Genomic DNA, 19,531 nt, shown 5'->3' with positions numbered 1-19,531 from the left:
CGCAATAAAAAAAATTATCAAGAAGACGGAAAAGAGCACAATATCTTACGATTCTTCCTTTCATACGTGGTTTACCTTTATGTGGAATATTAGCTTTGTTGGTAATATTGTTATTAAAACCCATTAGCCAGCAAAAGTTCTGTCCCCTAATGGCGGACCCATTAAATAAACCAAGCATGTTATAGCGGGTATGCTGAATGAAACAAGAGCAAAAAATGACAAACGGTATAAAAGACTGCGGCAGCACCTTATCGGTATTCTATTTGAATAAGGTAAGTCAATCTGAGCTTTGGCTCTTCTTTTTTCTACAAATCAATCTAGAGCAGTGCGAAACGCTTTACGTCCCGTATGCAACAGCAGTGCCGTCGTGGATCGAACACCAGTCGTTAAGGATGTCATTGTAAGTATCATCCGCGTCCGCATGTCTCGTTCAGTCCGATGGACCCCCTGACGGCTCGTCACTTTGCTGCCGGTGACTGTTCCGGCCAGCGCTTTGCCTTTCGTTTTGTGCCACCTAGATATTATTTCCCATAACTTCCTCTAATCTCCGTGCCGTCGTTAACTGCAAAGCTTGCCAGAGTCAGTACTGAAAATGACTTTAAAGCAAAAGCAAGTTAGTTTGATGTCATTCTACACATGCTCGATATAAGTTGAAAGTAGGAGGCTCTGGCTTCATGTTTTCTCAACGAAAAACAGCAACTAAATTGCAGCTGACACAGTTATGGAGTCTGCAGTCTTTTGCTCCCTTAGGAAAGCGCAATAAAAAAAATTATCAAGAAGACGGAAAAGAGCACAATATCTTACGATTCTTCCTTTCATACGTGGTTTACCATTATGTGGAATATTAGCTTTGTTGGTAATATTGTTATTGAAACCCATTAGCCAGCAAAAGTTCTGTCCCCTAGTGGCGGACCCATTAAATAAACCTAGCATGTTATAGCGGGTATGCTGAATGAAACAAGAGCAAAAAATGACAAACGGTATAAAAGACTGCGGCAGCACCTTATCAGTATTCTATTTGAATAAGGTAAGTCAATCTGAGCTTTGGCTCTTCTTTTTTCAACAAATCAATTTAGAGCAGTGCGAAACGCTTTACGTCCCGTATGCACCAGCATTGCCGTCGTGGATCGAACCCCAGTCGTTAAGGATGTCATTGTAAGTATCATCCGCGTCCGCATGTCTCGTTCAGTCCGATGGACAACCTGACGGCTCGTCACTTTGCTGCCGGTGACTGTTCCAGACAGCGCTTTGCTTTTCGTGTCGTTCCACCTAGATATTAATTCCCATACCTTCCTCTAATCTCCGTGCCTTCGTCAACTGCAAAGCTTGCCAGAGTCAGTACTGAAGATGACTTTAAAACAAAAGCAAGTTAGTTTGATGTCATTCTACACATGCTCGAGGTAAGTTGAAAGTAGGAGGCTCTGGCTTCATGTTTTCTAAACGAAAAACAGCAACTAAATTGCAGCTGACACAGTTATGGAGTCTGCAGTGTTTTGCTCCCTTAGGAAAGCGCAATAAAAAAAATTATCAAGACGTCGGAAAAAAGCACAATATTTTACCATTCTTCCTTTCATACGTGGTTTACCTTTATGTGGAATATTAGCTTTGTTGGTAATATTGTTATTAAAACCCATTAGCCAGCAAAAGTTCTGTCCCCTAATGGCGGACCCATTAAATAAACCTAGCATGTTATAGCGGGTATGCTGAATGAAACAAGAGCAAAAAATGACAAACGGTATAAAAGACTGCGGAAGCACCTTATCAGTATTCTATTTGAATAAGGTAAGTCAATCTGAGCTTTGGCTCTTCTTATTTCTACAAATCAATCTAGAGCAGTGCGAAACGCTTTACGTCCCGTATGCACCAGCAGTGCCGTCGTGGATCGAACCCCAGTCGTTAAGGATGTCATTGTAAGTATTTTCCCCGTCCGCATGTCTCGTTCAGTCCGATGGACAATCTTACGGCTCGTCACTTTGCTGCCGGTGACTGTTCCGGACAGCGCTTTGCTTTTCGTGTCGTGCCACCTAGATATTAATTCCCATATTTTCCTCTAATCTCCGTGCCGTCGTCAACTGCAAAGCTTGCCAGAGTCAGTACTGAAGATGACTTTAAAACAAAAGCAAGTTAGTTTGATGTCATTCTACACATGCTCGAGGTAAGTTAAAAGTAGGAGGCTGTAGCTTCATGTTTTCTCAACGAAAAACAGCAACTAAATTGCAGCTGACACAGTTATGGAGTCTGCAGTGTTTTGCTCCCTTAGGAAAGCGCAATAAAAAAAATTATCAAGACGTCGGAAAAGAGCACTATATCTTACGATTCTTCCTTTCATACGTGGTTTACCATTATGTGGAATATTAGCTTTGATGGTAATATTGTTATTGAAACCCATTAGCCAGAAAAAGTTCTGTCCCTTGGTGGCGGACCTATTAAATAAACCTAGCATGTTATAGCGGGTATGCTGAATGAAACAAGAGCAATAAATGACAAACGGTATAAAACACTGCGGCAGCACCTTATCGGTATTCTATTTGAATAAGGTAAGTCAATCTGAGCTTTGGCTCTTCTTATTTCTAAATATCAATCTAGAGCAGTGCGAAACGCTTTACGTCCCGTATGCACCAGCAGTCCTGTTGTGGATCGAACCCCAGTCGTTAAGGATGTCATTGTAAGTATTATCCGCGTCCGCATGTCTCGTTCAGTCCGATGGACAACCTGACGGCTCGTCACTTTGCTGCCGGTGACTGTTCCGGCCAGCGCTTTGCTTTTCGTGTCGTTCCATCTAGATATTAATTCCCATAACTTCCTCTAAGCTCCGTGCCGTCGTCAACTGCAAAGCTTGCCAGAGTCAGTACTGAAGATGACTTTAAAACAAAAGCAAGTTAGTTTGATATCATTCTACACATGCTCGAGGTAAGTTGAAAGTAGGAGGCTCTGGCTTCATGTTTTCTCAACGAAAAACAGCAACTAAATTGCAGCTGACACAGTTATGGAGTCTGCAGTGTTTTGCTCCCTTAGGAAAGCGCAATAAAAAAAATTATCAAGAAGACGGAAAAGAGCACAATATCTTACGATTCTTCCTTTCATACGTGGTTTACCTTTATGTGGAATATTAGCTTTGTTGGTAATATTGTTATTAAAACCCATTAGCCAGCAAAAGTTCTGTCCCCTAGTGGCGGACCCATTAAATAAACCTAGCATATTATAGCGGGTATGCTGAATGAAACAAGAGCAAAAAATGACAAACGGTATAAAAGACTGCGGCAGCACCTTATCGGTATTCTATTTGAATAAGGTAAGTCAATCTGAGCTTTGGCTCTTCTTATTTCTAAAAATCAATCTAGAGCAGTGCGAAACGCTTTACGTCCCGTATGCACCAGCAGTCCTGTCGTGGATCGAACCCCAGTCGTTAAGGATGTCATTGTAAGTATCATCCGCGTCCGCATGTCTCGTTCAGTCCGATGGACCCCTTGACGGCTCGTCACTTTGCTGCCGGTGACTGTTCCGGCCAGCGCTTTGCTTTTCGTGTCGTGCCACCTAGATATTATTTCCCATAACTTCCTCTAATCTCCGTGCCGTCGTCAACTGCAAAGCTTGCCAGAGTCAGTACTGAAGATGACTTTAAAACAAAAGCAAGTTAGTTTGATGTCATTCTACACATGCTCGATGTAAGTTGAAAGTAGGAGGCTCTGGCTTCATGTTTCTCAACGAAAAACAGCAACTAAATTGCAGCTGACACAGTTATGGAGTCTGCAGTGTTTTGCTCCCTTAGGAAAGCGCAATAAAAAAAATTATCAAGACGTCGGAAAAGAGCACAATATCTTACAATTCTTCCTTTCATACGTGGTTTACCTTTATGTGGAATATTAGCTTTGTTGGTAATATTGTTATTGAAACCCATTAGCGAGCAAAAGTTCTGTCCCCTAGTGACGGACCCATTAAATAAACCTAGCATGTTATAGCGGGTATGCTGAATGAAACAAGAGCAAAAAATGACAAACGGTATAAAAGACTGCGTCAGCACCTTATCGGTATTCTATTTGAATAAGGTAAGTCAATCTGAGCTTTGGCTCTTCTTTTTTCTACAAATCAATCTAGAGCAGTGCGAAACGCTTTACGTTCCGTATGCACCAGCAGTCCTGTCGTGGATCGAACCCCAGTCGTTAAGGATGTCATTGTAAGTATTATCCGCGTCCGCATGTCTCGTTCAGTCCGATGGACAACCTGACGGATCATCACTTTGCTGCCGGTGACTGTTCCGGCCAGCGCTTTGCTTTTCGTCTCGTTCCACCTAGATATTAATTCCCATACCTTCCTCTAAGCTCCGTGCCGTCGTCAACTGTAAAGCTTGCCAAAGTCAGTACTGAAGATGACTTTAAAACAAAAGCAAGTTAGTTTGATGTCATTCTACACATGCTCGAGGTAAGTTGAAAGTAGGAGGCTCTGGCTTCATGTTTTCTCAACGAAAAACAGCATCTAAATTGCAGCTGACACAGTTATGGAGTCTGCAGTGTTTTGCTCCCTTAGGAAAGCGCAATAAAAAAAATTATCAAGACGTCGGAAAAGAGCACTATATCTTACGATTCTTCCTTTCATACGTGGTTTACCATTATGTGGAATATTAGCTTTGATGGTAATATTGTTATTGAAACCCATTAGCCAGAAAAAGTTTTTTTCCCCTGGTGGCGGACCCATTAAATAAACCTAGCATGTTATAGCGGGTATGCTGAATGAAACAAGAGCAAAAAATGACAAACGGTATAAAAGACTGCGGCAGCACCTTATCGGTATTCTATTTGAATAAGGTAAGTCAATCTGAGCTTTGGCTCGTCTTATTTCTAAATATCAATCTAGAGCAGTGCGAAACGCTTTACGTCCCGTATGCACCAGCAGTCCTGTCGTAGATCGAACCCCAGTCGTTAAGGATGTCATTGTAAGTATCATCCGCGTCCGCATGTCTCGTTCAATCCGATGGACAACCTGACGGCTCGTCACTTTGCTGCCGGTGACTGTTCCAGACAGCGCTTTGCTTTTCGTGTCGTTCCACCTAGATATTAATTCCCATACCTTCCTCTAATCTCCGTGCCTTCGTCAACTGCAAAGCTTGTCAAAGTCAGTACTGAAGATGACTTTAAAACAAAAGCAAGTTAGTTTGATGTCATTCTACACATGCTCGAGGTAAGTTGAAAGTAGGAGGCTCTGGCTTCATGTTTTCTAAACGAAAAACAGCAACTAAATTGCAGCTGACACAGTTATGGAGTCTGCAGTGTTTTGCTCTCTTAGGAAAGCGCAATAAAAAAAATTATCAAGACGTCGGAAAAGAGCACAATATCTTACGATTCTTCCTTTCGTACGTGGTTTACTTTTATGTGGAATATTAGCTTTGTTGGTAATACTGTTATTAAAACCCATTAGCCAGCAAAAGTTCTGTCCCCTAATGGCGGACCCATTAAATAAACCTAGCATGTTATAGCGGGTATGCTGAATGAAACAAGAGCAAAAAATGACAAACGGTATAAAAGACTGCGGCAGCACCTTATCGGTATTCTATTTGAATAAGGTAAGTCAATCTGAGCTTTGGCTCTTCTTTTTTCTACAAATCAATCTAGAGCAGTGCGAAACGCTTTACGTCCCGTATGCACCAGCAGTGCCGTCGTGGATCGAACCCCAGTCGTTAAGGATGTCATTGTAAGTATTATCCGCGTCCGCATGTCTCGTTCAGTCCGATGGACAACCTGACGGATCATCACTTTGCTGCCGGTGACTGTTCCGGCCAGCGCTTTGCTTTTCGTCTCGTTCCACCTAGATATTAATTCCCATACCTTCCTCTAAGCTCCGTGCCGTCGTCAACTGTAAAGCTTGCCAAAGTCAGTACTGAAGATGACTTTAAAACAAAAGCAAGTTAGTTTGATGTCATTCTACACATGCTCGAGGTAAGTTGAAAGTAGGAGGCTCTGGCTTCATGTTTTCTCAACGAAAAACAGCAACTAAATTGCAGCTGACACAGTTATGGAGTCTGCAGTGTTTTGCTCCCTTAGGAAAGCGCAATAAAAAAAATTATCAAGACGTCGGAAAAGAGCACTATATCTTACGATTCTTCCTTTCATACGTGGTTTACCATTATGTGGAATATTATCTTTGATGGTAATATTGTTATTAAAACCCATTAGCCAGCAAAAGTTCTGTCCAATAATGGCGGACCCATTAAAAAAACCTAGCATGTTATAGCGGGTATGCTGAATGAAACAAGAGCAAAAAATGACAAACGGTATAAAAGACTGCGGCAGCACCTAATCAGTATTCTATTTGAATAAGGTAAGTCAATCTGAGCTTTGGCTCTTCTTTTTTCTACAAATCAATTTAGAGCAGTGCGAAACGCTTTACGTCCCGTATGCACCAGCAGTGCCGTCGTGGATCGAACCCCAGTCGTTAAGGATGTCATTGTAAGTATCATCCGCGTCCGCATGTCTCGTTCAGTCCGATGGACAACCTGACGGCTCGTCACTTTGCTGCCGGTGACTGTTCCGGCCAGCGCTTTGCCTTTCGTGTCGTTCCACATAGATATTAATTCCCATACCTTCCTCTAAGCTCCGTGCCGTCGTCAACTGTAAAGCTTGCCAAAGTCAGTACTGAAGATGACTTTAAAACAAAAGCAAGTTAGTTTGATATCATTCTACACATGCTCGAGGTAAGTTGAAAGTAGGAGGCTCTGGCTTCATGTTTTCTCAACGAAAAACAGCAACTAAATTGCAGCTGACACAGTTATGGCGTCTGCATTGTTTTGCTCCCTTAGGAAAGCGCAATAAAAAAAATTATCAAGAAGACGGAAAAGAGCACAATATCTTACGATTCTTCCTTTCATACGTGGTTTACCTTTATGTGGAATATTAGCTTTGTTGGTAATATTGTTATTAAAACCCATTAGCCAGCAAAAGTTCTGTCCCCTAATGGCGGACCCATTAAATAAACCAAGCATGTTATAGCGGGTATGCTGAATGAAACAAGAGCAAAAAATGACAAACGGTATAAAAGACTGCGGCAGCACCTTATCGGTATTCTATTTGAATAAGGTAAGTCAATCTGAGCTTTGGCTCTTCTTTTTTCTACAAATGAATCTAGAGCAGTGCGAAACGCTTTACGTCCCGTATGCACCAGCAGTGCCGTCGTGGATCGAACACCAGTCGTTAAGGATGTCATTGTAAGTATCATCCGCGTCCGCATGTCTCGTTCAGTCCGATGGACCCCCTGACGGCTCGTCACTTTGCTGCCGGTGACTGTTCCGGCCAGCGCTTTGCCTTTCCTTTTGTGCCACCTAGATATTATTTCCCATAACTTCCTCTAATCTCCGTGCCGTCGTTAACTGCAAAGCTTGCCAGAGTCAGAACTGAAAATGACTTTAAAGCAAAAGCAAGTTAGTTTGATGTCATTCTACACATGCTCGATATAAGTTGAAAGTAGGAGGCTCTGGCTTCATGTTTTCTCAACGAAAAACAGCAACTAAATTGCAGCTGACACAGTTATGGAGTCTGCAGTGTTTTGCTCCCTTAGGAAAGCGCAATAAAAAAAATTATCAAGAAGACGGAAAAGAGCACAATATCTTACGATTCTTCTTTTCATACGTGGTTTACCTTTATGTGGAATATTAGCTTTGTTGGTAATATTGTTATTAAAACCCATTAGCCAGCAAAAGTTCTGTCCAATAATGGCGGACCATTAAAAAAACCTAGCATGTTATAGCGGGTATGCTGAATGAAACAAGAGCAAAAAATGACAAACGGTATAAAAGACTGCGGCAGCACCTTATCAGTATTCTATTTGAATAAGGTAAGTCAATCTGAGCTTTGGTTCTTCTTTTTTCTACAAATCAATTTAGAGCAGTGCGAAACGCTTTACGTCCCGTATGCACCAGCAGTGCCGTCGTGGATCGAACCCCAGTCGTTAAGGATGTCATTGTAAGTATCATCCGCGTCCGCATGTCTCGTTCAGTCCGATGGACAACCTGACGGCTCGTCACTTTGCTGCCGGTGACTGTTCCAGACAGCGCTTTGCTTTTCGTGTCGTTCCACCTAGATATTAATTCCCATACCTTCCTCTAATCTCCGTGCCTTCGTCAACTGCAAAGCTTGCCAGAGTCAGTACTGAAGATGACTTTAAAACAAAAGCAAGTTAGTTTGATGTCATTCTACACATGCTCGAGGTAAGTTGAAAGTAGGAGGCTCTGGCTTCATGTTTTCTTAACGAAAAACAGCAACTAAATTGCAGCTGACACAGTTATGGAGTCTGCAGTGTTTTGCTCCCTTAGGAAAGCGCAATAAAAAAATTATCAAGACGTCGGAAAAAAGCACAATATTTTACGATTCTTCCTTTCATACGTGGTTTACCTTTATGTGGAATATTAGCTTTGTTGGTAATATTGTTATTAAAACCCATTAGCCAGCAAAAGTTCTGTCCCCTAATGGCGGACCCATTAAATAAACCTAGCATGTTATAGCGGGTATGCTGAATGAAACAAGAGCAAAAAATGATAAACGGTATAAAAGACTGCGGCAGCACCTTATCAGTATTCTATTTGAATAAGGTAAGTCAATCTGAGCTTTGGCTCTTCTTTTTTCTACAAATCTATCAAGAGCAGTGCGAAACGCTTTACGTCCCGTATGCACCAGCAGTCCTGTCGTAGATCGAACCCCAGTCGTTAAGGATGTCATTGTAAGTATCATCCGCGTCCGCATGTCTCGTTCAGTCCGATGGACCCCCAGACGGCTCGTCACTTTGCTGCCAGTGACTGTTCCGGCCAGCGCTTTGCCTTTCGTGTCGTGCCACCTAGATATTATTTCCCATAACTTCCTCTAATCTCCGTGCCGTCGTCAACTGCAAAGCTTGCCAGAGTCAGTACTGAAGATGACTTTAAAACAAAAGCAAGTTAGTTTGATGTCATTCTACACATGCTCGATGTAAGTTGAAAGTAGGAGGCTCTGGCTTCATGTTTTCTCAACGAAAAACAGCAACTAAATTGCAGCTGACACAGTTATGGAGTCTGCAGTGTTTTGCTCCCTTAGGAAAGCGCAATAAAAAAAATTATCAAGACGTCGGAAAAGAGCACAATATCTTACAATTCTTCCTTTCATACGTGGTTTACCTTTATGTGGAATATTAGCTTTGTTGGTAATATTGTTATTAAAACCCATTAGCGAGCAAAAGTTCTGTCCCCTAGTGACGGACCCATTAAATAAACCAAGCATGTTATAGCGGGTATGCTGAATAAAACAAGAGCAAAAAATTACAAACGGTATAAAAGACTGCGGCAGCACCTTATCGGTATTCTATTTGATCAAGGTAAGTCAATCTGAGCTTTGGCTCTTCTTTTTTCTACAAATCAATCTAGAGCAGTGCGAAACGCTTTACGTCCCGTATGCACCAGCAGTCCTGTCGTGGATCGAACCCCAGTCGTTAAGAATGTCATTGTAAGTATTATCCGCGTCCGCATGTCTCGTTCAGTCCGATGGACAACCTGACGGATCATCACTTTGCTGCCGGTGACTGTTCCGGCCAGCGCTTTGCTTTTCGTCTCGTTCCACCTAGATATTAATTCCCATACCTTACTCTAAGCTCCGTGCCGTCGTCAACTGTAAAGCTTGCCAAAGTCAGTACTGAAGATGACTTTAAAACAAAAGCAAGTTAGTTTGATGTCATTCTACACATGCTCGAGGTAAGTTGAAAGTAGGAGGCTCTGGCTTCATGTTTTCTCAACGAAAAACAGCAACTAAATTGCAGCTGACACAGTTATGGAGTCTGCAGTGTTTTGCTCCCTTAGGAAAGCGCAATAAAAAAAATTATCAAGACGTCGGAAAAGAGCACTATATCTTACGATTCTTCCTTTCATACGTGGTTTACCATTATGTGGAATATTAGCTTTGATGGTAATATTGTTATTAAAACCCATTAGCCAGCAAAAGTTCTGTCCAATAATGGCGGACCCATTAAAAAAACCTAGCATGTTATAGCGGGTATGCTGAATGAATCAAGAGCAAAAAATGACAAACGGTATAAAAGACTGCGGCAGCACCTAATCGGTATTCTATTTGAATAAGGTAAGTCAATCTGAGCTTTGGCTCTTCTTTTTTCTACAAATCAATTTAGAGCAGTGCGAAACGCTTTACGTCCCGTATGCACCAGCAGTGCCGTCGTGGATCGAACCCCAGTCGTTAAGGATGTCATTGTAAGTATCATCCGCGTCCGCATGTCTCGTTCAGTCCGATGGACAACCTGACGGCTCGTCACTTTGCTGCCGGTGACTGTTCCGGCCAGCGCTTTTCCTTTCGTGTCGTTCCACCTAGATATTAATTCCCATACCTTCCTCTAAGTTCCGTGCCGTCGTCAACTGTAAAGCTTGCCAAAGTCAGTACTGAAGATGACTTTAAAACAAAAGCAAGTTAGTTTGATATCATTCTACACATGCTCGATGTAAGTTGAAAGTAGGAGGCTCTGGCTTCATGTTTTCTCAACGAAAAACAGCAACTAAATTGCAGCTGACACAGTTATGGAGTCTGCATTGTTTTGCTCTCTTAGGAAAGCGCAATAAAAAAAATTATCAAGAAGACGGAAAAGAGCACAATATCTTACGATTCTTCCTTTCATACGTGGTTTACCTTTATGTGGAATATTAGCTTTGTTGGTAATATTGTTATTAAAACCCATTAGCCAGCAAAAGTTCTGTCCCCTAATGGCGGACCCATTAAATAAACCTAGCATGTTATAGCGGGTATGCTGAATGAAACAAGAGCAAAAAATGACAAACGGTATAAAAGACTGCGGCAGCACCTTATCAGTATTCTATTTGAATAAGGTAAGTCAATCTGAGCTTTGGCTCTTCTTATTTCTACAAATCAATCTAGAGCAGTGCGAAACGCTTTACGTCCCGTATGCACCAGCAGTGCCGTCGTGGATCGAACCCCAGTCGTTAAGGATGTCATTGTAAGTATTTTCCCCGTCCGCATGTCTCGTTCAGTCCGATGGACAATCTTACGGCTCGTCACTTTGCTGCCGGTGACTGTTCCGAACAGCGCTTTGCTTTTCGTGTCGTGCCACCTAGATATTAATTCCCATAACTTCCTCTAATCTCCGTGCCGTCGTCAACTGCAAAGCTTGCCAGAGTCAGTACTGAAGATGACTTTAAAACAAAAGCAAGTTAGTTTGATGTCATTCTACACATGCTCGAGGTAAGTTGAAAGTAAGAGGCTGTAGCTTCATGTTTTCTCAACGAAAAACAGCAACTAAATTGCAGCTGACACAGTTATGGAGTCTGCAGTGTTTTGCTCCCTTAGGAAAGCGCAATAAAAAAAATTATCAAGACGTCAGAAAAGAGCACAATATCTTACGATTCTTCCTTTCATACGTGGTTTACCTTTATGTGGAATATTAGCTTTGTTGGTAATATTGTTATTGAAACCCATTAGCCAGCAAAAGTTCTGTCCCCTAATGGCGGACCCATTAAATAAACCTAGCATGTTATAGCGGGTATGCTGAATGAAACAAGAGCAAAAAATGATAAACGGTATAAAAGACTGCGGCAGCACCTTATCAGTATTCTATTTGAATAAGGTAAGTCAATCTGAGCTTTGGCTCTTCTTTTTTCTACAAATCTATCAAGAGCAGTGCGAAACGCTTTACGTCCCGTATGCACCAGCAGTCCTGTCGTAGATCGAACCCCAGTCGTTAAGGATGTCATTGTAAGTATCATCCGCGTCCGCATGTCTCGTTCAGTCCGATGGACCCCCAGACGGCTCGTCACTTTGCTGCCAGTGACTGTTCCGGCCAGCGCTTTGCCTTTCGTGTCGTGCCACTTAGATATTATTTCCCATAACTTCCTCTAATCTCCGTGTCGTCGTCAACTGCAAAGCTTGCCAGAGTCAGTACTGAAGATGACTTTAAAACAAAAGCAAGTTAGTTTGATGTCATTCTACACATGCTCGATGTAAGTTGAAAGTAGGAGGCTCTGGCTTCATGTTTTCTCAACGAAAAACAGCAACTAAATTGCAGCTGACACAGTTATGGAGTCTGCAGTGTTTTGCTCCCTTAGGAAAGCGCAATAAAAAAAATTATCAAGACGTCGGAAAAGAGCACAATATCTTACAATTCTTCCTTTCATACGTGGTTTACCTTTATGTGGAATATTATCTTTGATGGTAATATTGTTATTAAAACCCATTAGCCAGCAAAAGTTCTGTCCAATAATGGCGGACCCATTAAAAAAACCTAGCATGTTATAGCGGGTATGCTGAATGAAACAAGAGCAAAAAATGACAAACGGTATAAAAGACTGCGGCAGCACCTAATCAGTATTCTATTTGAATAAGGTAAGTCAATCTGAGCTTTGGCTCTTCTTTTTTCTACAAATCAATTTAGAGCAGTGCGAAACGCTTTACGTCCCGTATGCACCAGCAGTGCCGTCGTGGATCGAACCCCAGTCGTTAAGGATGTCATTGTAAGTATCATCCGCGTCCGCATGTCTCGTTCAGTCCGATGGACAACCTGACGGCTCGTCACTTTGCTGCCGGTGACTGTTCCGGCCAGCGCTTTGCCTTTCGTGTCGTTCCACATAGATATTAATTCCCATACCTTCCTCTAAGCTCCGTGCCGTCGTCAACTGTAAAGCTTGCCAAAGTCAGTACTGAAGATGACTTTAAAACAAAAGCAAGTTAGTTTGATATCATTCTACACATGCTCGAGGTAAGTTGAAAGTAGGAGGCTCTGGCTTCATGTTTTCTCAACGAAAAACAGCAACTAAATTGCAGCTGACACAGTTATGGCGTCTGCATTGTTTTGCTCCCTTAGGAAAGCGCAATAAAAAAAATTATCAAGAAGACGGAAAAGAGCACAATATCTTACGATTCTTCCTTTCATACGTGGTTTACCTTTATGTGGAATATTAGCTTTGTTGGTAATATTGTTATTAAAACCCATTAGCCAGCAAAAGTTCTGTCCCCTAATGGCGGACCCATTAAATAAACCAAGCATGTTATAGCGGGTATGCTGAATGAAACAAGAGCAAAAAATGACAAACGGTATAAAAGACTGCGGCAGCACCTTATCGGTATTCTATTTGAATAAGGTAAGTCAATCTGAGCTTTGGCTCTTCTTTTTTCTACAAATGAATCTAGAGCAGTGCGAAACGCTTTACGTCCCGTATGCACCAGCAGTGCCGTCGTGGATCGAACACCAGTCGTTAAGGATGTCATTGTAAGTATCATCCGCGTCCGCATGTCTCGTTCAGTCCGATGGACCCCCTGACGGCTCGTCACTTTGCTGCCGGTGACTGTTCCGGCCAGCGCTTTGCCTTTCCTTTTGTGCCACCTAGATATTATTTCCCATAACTTCCTCTAATCTCCGTGCCGTCGTTAACTGCAAAGCTTGCCAGAGTCAGAACTGAAAATGACTTTAAAGCAAAAGCAAGTTAGTTTGATGTCATTCTACACATGCTCGATATAAGTTGAAAGTAGGAGGCTCTGGCTTCATGTTTTCTCAACGAAAAACAGCAACTAAATTGCAGCTGACACAGTTATGGAGTCTGCAGTGTTTTGCTCCCTTAGGAAAGCGCAATAAAAAAAATTATCAAGAAGACGGAAAAGAGCACAATATCTTACGATTCTTCTTTTCATACGTGGTTTACCTTTATGTGGAATATTAGCTTTGTTGGTAATATTGTTATTAAAACCCATTAGCCAGCAAAAGTTCTGTCCAATAATGGCGGACCATTAAAAAAACCTAGCATGTTATAGCGGGTATGCTGAATGAAACAAGAGCAAAAAATGACAAACGGTATAAAAGACTGCGGCAGCACCTTATCAGTATTCTATTTGAATAAGGTAAGTCAATCTGAGCTTTGGTTCTTCTTTTTTCTACAAATCAATTTAGAGCAGTGCGAAACGCTTTACGTCCCGTATGCACCAGCAGTGCCGTCGTGGATCGAACCCCAGTCGTTAAGGATGTCATTGTAAGTATCATCCGCGTCCGCATGTCTCGTTCAGTCCGATGGACAACCTGACGGCTCGTCACTTTGCTGCCGGTGACTGTTCCAGACAGCGCTTTGCTTTTCGTGTCGTTCCACCTAGATATTAATTCCCATACCTTCCTCTAATCTCCGTGCCTTCGTCAACTGCAAAGCTTGCCAGAGTCAGTACTGAAGATGACTTTAAAACAAAAGCAAGTTAGTTTGATGTCATTCTACACATGCTCGAGGTAAGTTGAAAGTAGGAGGCTCTGGCTTCATGTTTTCTAAACGAAAAACAGCAACTAAATTGCAGCTGACACAGTTATGGAGTCTGCAGTGTTTTGCTCCCTTAGGAAAGCGCAATAAAAAAATTATCAAGACGTCGGAAAAAAGCACAATATTTTACGATTCTTCCTTTCATACGTGGTTTACCTTTATGTGGAATATTAGCTTTGTTGGTAATATTGTTATTAAAACCCATTAGCCAGCAAAAGTTCTGTCCCCTAATGGCGGACCCATTAAATAAACCTAGCATGTTATAGCGGGTATGCTGAATGAAACAAGAGCAAAAAATGATAAACGGTATAAAAGACTGCGGCAGCACCTTATCAGTATTCTATTTGAATAAGGTAAGTCAATCTGAGCTTTGGCTCTTCTTTTTTCTACAAATCTATCAAGAGCAGTGCGAAACGCTTTACGTCCCGTATGCACCAGCAGTCCTGTCGTAGATCGAACCCCAGTCGTTAAGGATGTCATTGTAAGTATCATCCGCGTCCGCATGTCTCGTTCAGTCCGATGGACCCCCAGACGGCTCGTCACTTTGCTGCCAGTGACTGTTCCGGCCAGCGCTTTGCCTTTCGTGTCGTGCCACCTAGATATTATTTCCCATAACTTCCTCTAATCTCCGTGCCGTCGTCAACTGCAAAGCTTGCCAGAGTCAGTACTGAAGATGACTTTAAAACAAAAGCAAGTTAGTTTGATGTCATTCTACACATGCTCGATGTAAGTTGAAAGTAGGAGGCTCTGGCTTCATGTTTTCTCAACGAAAAACAGCAACTAAATTGCAGCTGACACAGTTATGGAGTCTGCAGTGTTTTGCTCCCTTAGGAAAGCGCAATAAAAAAAATTATCAAGACGTCGGAAAAGAGCACAATATCTTACAATTCTTCCTTTCATACGTGGTTTACCTTTATGTGGAATATTAGCTTTGTTGGTAATATTGTTATTAAAACCCATTAGCGAGCAAAAGTTCTGTCCCCTAGTGACGGACCCATTAAATAAACCAAGCATGTTATAGCGGGTATGCTGAATAAAACAAGAGCAAAAAATTACAAACGGTATAAAAGACTGCGGCAGCACCTTATCGGTATTCTATTTGATCAAGGTAAGTCAATCTGAGCTTTGGCTCTTCTTTTTTCTACAAATCAATCTAGAGCAGTGCGAAACGCTTTACGTCCCGTATGCACCAGCAGTCCTGTCGTGGATCGAACCCCAGTCGTTAAGAATGTCATTGTAAGTATTATCCGCGTCCGCATGTCTCGTTCAGTCCGATGGACAACCTGACGGATCATCACTTTGCTGCCGGTGACTGTTCCGGCCAGCGCTTTGCTTTTCGTCTCGTTCCACCTAGATATTAATTCCCATACCTTACTCTAAGCTCCGTGCCGTCGTCAACTGTAAAGCTTGCCAAAGTCAGTACTGAAGATGACTTTAAAACAAAAGCAAGTTAGTTTGATGTCATTCTACACATGCTCGAGGTAAGTTGAAAGTAGGAGGCTCTGGCTTCATGTTTTCTCAACGAAAAACAGCAACTAAATTGCAGCTGACACAGTTATGGAGTCTGCAGTGTTTTGCTCCCTTAGGAAAGCGCAATAAAAAAAATTATCAAGACGTCGGAAAAGAGCACTATATCTTACGATTCTTCCTTTCATACGTGGTTTACCATTATGTGGAATATTAGCTTTGATGGTAATATTGTTATTAAAACCCATTAGCCAGCAAAAGTTCTGTCCAATAATGGCGGACCCATTAAAAAAACCTAGCATGTTATAGCGGGTATGCTGAATGAATCAAGAGCAAAAAATGACAAACGGTATAAAAGACTGCGGCAGCACCTAATCGGTATTCTATTTGAATAAGGTAAGTCAATCTGAGCTTTGGCTCTTCTTTTTTCTACAAATCAATTTAGAGCAGTGCGAAACGCTTTACGTCCCGTATGCACCAGCAGTGCCGTCGTGGATCGAACCCCAGTCGTTAAGGATGTCATTGTAAGTATCATCCGCGTCCGCATGTCTCGTTCAGTCCGATGGACAACCTGACGGCTCGTCACTTTGCTGCCGGTGACTGTTCCGGCCAGCGCTTTTCCTTTCGTGTCGTTCCACCTAGATATTAATTCCCATACCTTCCTCTAAGTTCCGTGCCGTCGTCAACTGTAAAGCTTGCCAAAGTCAGTACTGAAGATGACTTTAAAACAAAAGCAAGTTAGTTTGATATCATTCTACACATGCTCGATGTAAGTTGAAAGTAGGAGGCTCTGGCTTCATGTTTTCTCAACGAAAAACAGCAACTAAATTGCAGCTGACACAGTTATGGAGTCTGCATTGTTTTGCTCTCTTAGGAAAGCGCAATAAAAAAAATTATCAAGAAGACGGAAAAGAGCACAATATCTTACGATTCTTCCTTTCATACGTGGTTTACCTTTATGTGGAATATTAGCTTTGTTGGTAATATTGTTATTAAAACCCATTAGCCAGCAAAAGTTCTGTCCCCTAATGGCGGACCCATTAAATAAACCTAGCATGTTATAGCGGGTATGCTGAATGAAACAAGAGCAAAAAATGACAAACGGTATAAAAGACTGCGGCAGCACCTTATCAGTATTCTATTTGAATAAGGTAAGTCAATCTGAGCTTTGGCTCTTCTTATTTCTACAAATCAATCTAGAGCAGTGCGAAACGCTTTACGTCCCGTATGCACCAGCAGTGCCGTCGTGGATCGAACCCCAGTCGTTAAGGATGTCATTGTAAGTATTTTCCCCGTCCGCATGTCTCGTTCAGTCCGATGGACAATCTTACGGCTCGTCACTTTGCTGCCGGTGACTGTTCCGAACAGCGCTTTGCTTTTCGTGTCGTGCCACCTAGATATTAATTCCCATAACTTCCTCTAATCTCCGTGCCGTCGTCAACTGCAAAGCTTGCCAGAGTCAGTACTGAAGATGACTTTAAAACAAAAGCAAGTTAGTTTGATGTCATTCTACACATGCTCGAGGTAAGTTGAAAGTAAGAGGCTGTAGCTTCATGTTTTCTCAACGAAAAACAGCAACTAAATTGCAGCTGACACAGTTATGGAGTCTGCAGTGTTTTGCTCCCTTAGGAAAGCGCAATAAAAAAAATTATCAAGACGTCAGAAAAGAGCACAATATCTTACGATTCTTCCTTTCATACGTGGTTTACCTTTATGTGGAATATTAGCTTTGTTGGTAATATTGTTATTGAAACCCATTAGCCAGCAAAAGTTCTGTCCCCTAATGGCGGACCCATTAAATAAACCTAGCATGTTATAGCGGGTATGCTGAATGAAACAAGAGCAAAAAATGATAAACGGTATAAAAGACTGCGGCAGCACCTTATCAGTATTCTATTTGAATAAGGTAAGTCAATCTGAGCTTTGGCTCTTCTTTTTTCTACAAATCTATCAAGAGCAGTGCGAAACGCTTTACGTCCCGTATGCACCAGCAGTCCTGTCGTAGATCGAACCCCAGTCGTTAAGGATGTCATTGTAAGTATCATCCGCGTCCGCATGTCTCGTTCAGTCCGATGGACCCCCAGACGGCTCGTCACTTTGCTGCCAGTGACTGTTCCGGCCAGCGCTTTGCCTTTCGTGTCGTGCCACTTAGATATTATTTCCCATAACTTCCTCTAATCTCCGTGTCGTCGTCAACTGCAAAGCTTGCCAGAGTCAGTACTGAAGATGACTTTAAAACAAAAGCAAGTTAGTTTGATGTCATTCTACACATGCTCGATGTAAGTTGAAAGTAGGAGGCTCTGGCTTCATGTTTTCTCAACGAAAAACAGCAACTAAATTGCAGCTGACACAGTTATGGAGTCTGCAGTGTTTTGCTCCCTTAGGAAAGCGCAATAAAAAAAATTATCAAGACGTCGGAAAAGAGCACAATATCTTACAATTCTTCCTTTCATACGTGGTTTACCTTTATGTGGAATATTAGCTTTGTTGGTAATATTGTTATTAAAACCCATTAGCGAGCAAAAGTTCTGTCCCCTAGTGACGGACCCATTAAATAAACCTAGCATGTTATAGCGGGTATGCTGAATGAAACAAGAGCAAAAAATGACAAACGGTATAAAAGACTGCGGCAGCACCTTATCGGTATTCTATTTGATCAAGGTAAGTCAATCTGAGCTTTGGCTCTTCTTTTTTCTACAAATCAATCTAGAGCAGTGCGAAACGCTTTACGTCCCGTATGCACCAGCAGTCCTGTTGTGGATCGAACCCCAGTCGTTAAGGATGTCATTGTAAGTATTATCCGCGTCCGCATGTCTCGTTCAGTCCGATGGACAACCTGACGGATCATCACTTTGCTGCCGGTGACTGTTCCGGCCAGCGCTTTGCTTTTCGTCTCGTTCCACCTAGATATTAATTCCAATACCTTCCTCTAAGCTCCGTGCCGTCGTCAACTGTAAAGCTTGCCAAAGTCAGTACTGAAGATGACTTTAAAACAAAAGCAAGTTAGTTTGATGTCATTCTACACATGCTCGAGGTAAGTTGAAAGTAGGAGGCTCTGGCATCATGTTTTCTCAACGAAAAACAGCAACTAAATTGCAGCTGACACAGTTATGGAGTCTGCAGTGTTTTGCTCCCTTAGGAAAGCGCAATAAAAAAAATGATCAAGACGTCGGAAAAGAGCACTATATCTTACGATTTTTCCTTTCATACGTGGTTTACCATTATGTGGAATATTAGCTTTGATGGTAATACTGTTATTAAAACCCATTAGCCAGCAAAAGTTCTGTCCAATAATGGCGGACCCATTAAAAAAACCTAGCATGTTATAGCGGGTATGCTGAATGAAACAAGAGCAAAAAATGACAAACGGTATAAAAGACTGCGGCAGCACCTAATCAGTATTCTATTTGAATAAGGTAAGTCAATCTGAGCTTTGGCTCTTCTTTTTTCTACAAATCAATTTAGAGCAGTGCGAAACGCTTTACGTCCCGTATGCACCAGCAGTGCCGTCGTGGATCGAACCCCAGTCGTTAAGGATGTCATTGTAAGTATCATCCGCGTCCGCATGTCTCGTTCAGTCCGATGGACAACCTGACGGCTCGTCACTTTGCTGCCGGTGACTGTTCCGGCCAGCGCTTTTCCTTTCGTGTCGTTCCACCTAGATATTAATTCCCATACCTTCCTCTAAGCTCCGTGCCGTCGTCAACTGTAAAGCTTGCCAAAGTCAGTACTGAAGATGACTTTAAAACAAAAGCAAGTTAGTTTGATATCATTCTACACATGCTCGAGGTAAGTTGAAAGTAG

The sequence above is a fragment of the Clavelina lepadiformis genome, chromosome 9 (assembly GCF_947623445.1).
Source record: "Clavelina lepadiformis chromosome 9, kaClaLepa1.1, whole genome shotgun sequence".
NCBI classification, from domain to species: domain Eukaryota; kingdom Metazoa; phylum Chordata; class Ascidiacea; order Aplousobranchia; family Clavelinidae; genus Clavelina; species Clavelina lepadiformis.
The sequence above is the reverse complement of the archived record's forward strand: the minus strand, read 5'-3'. Positions refer to the sequence as shown.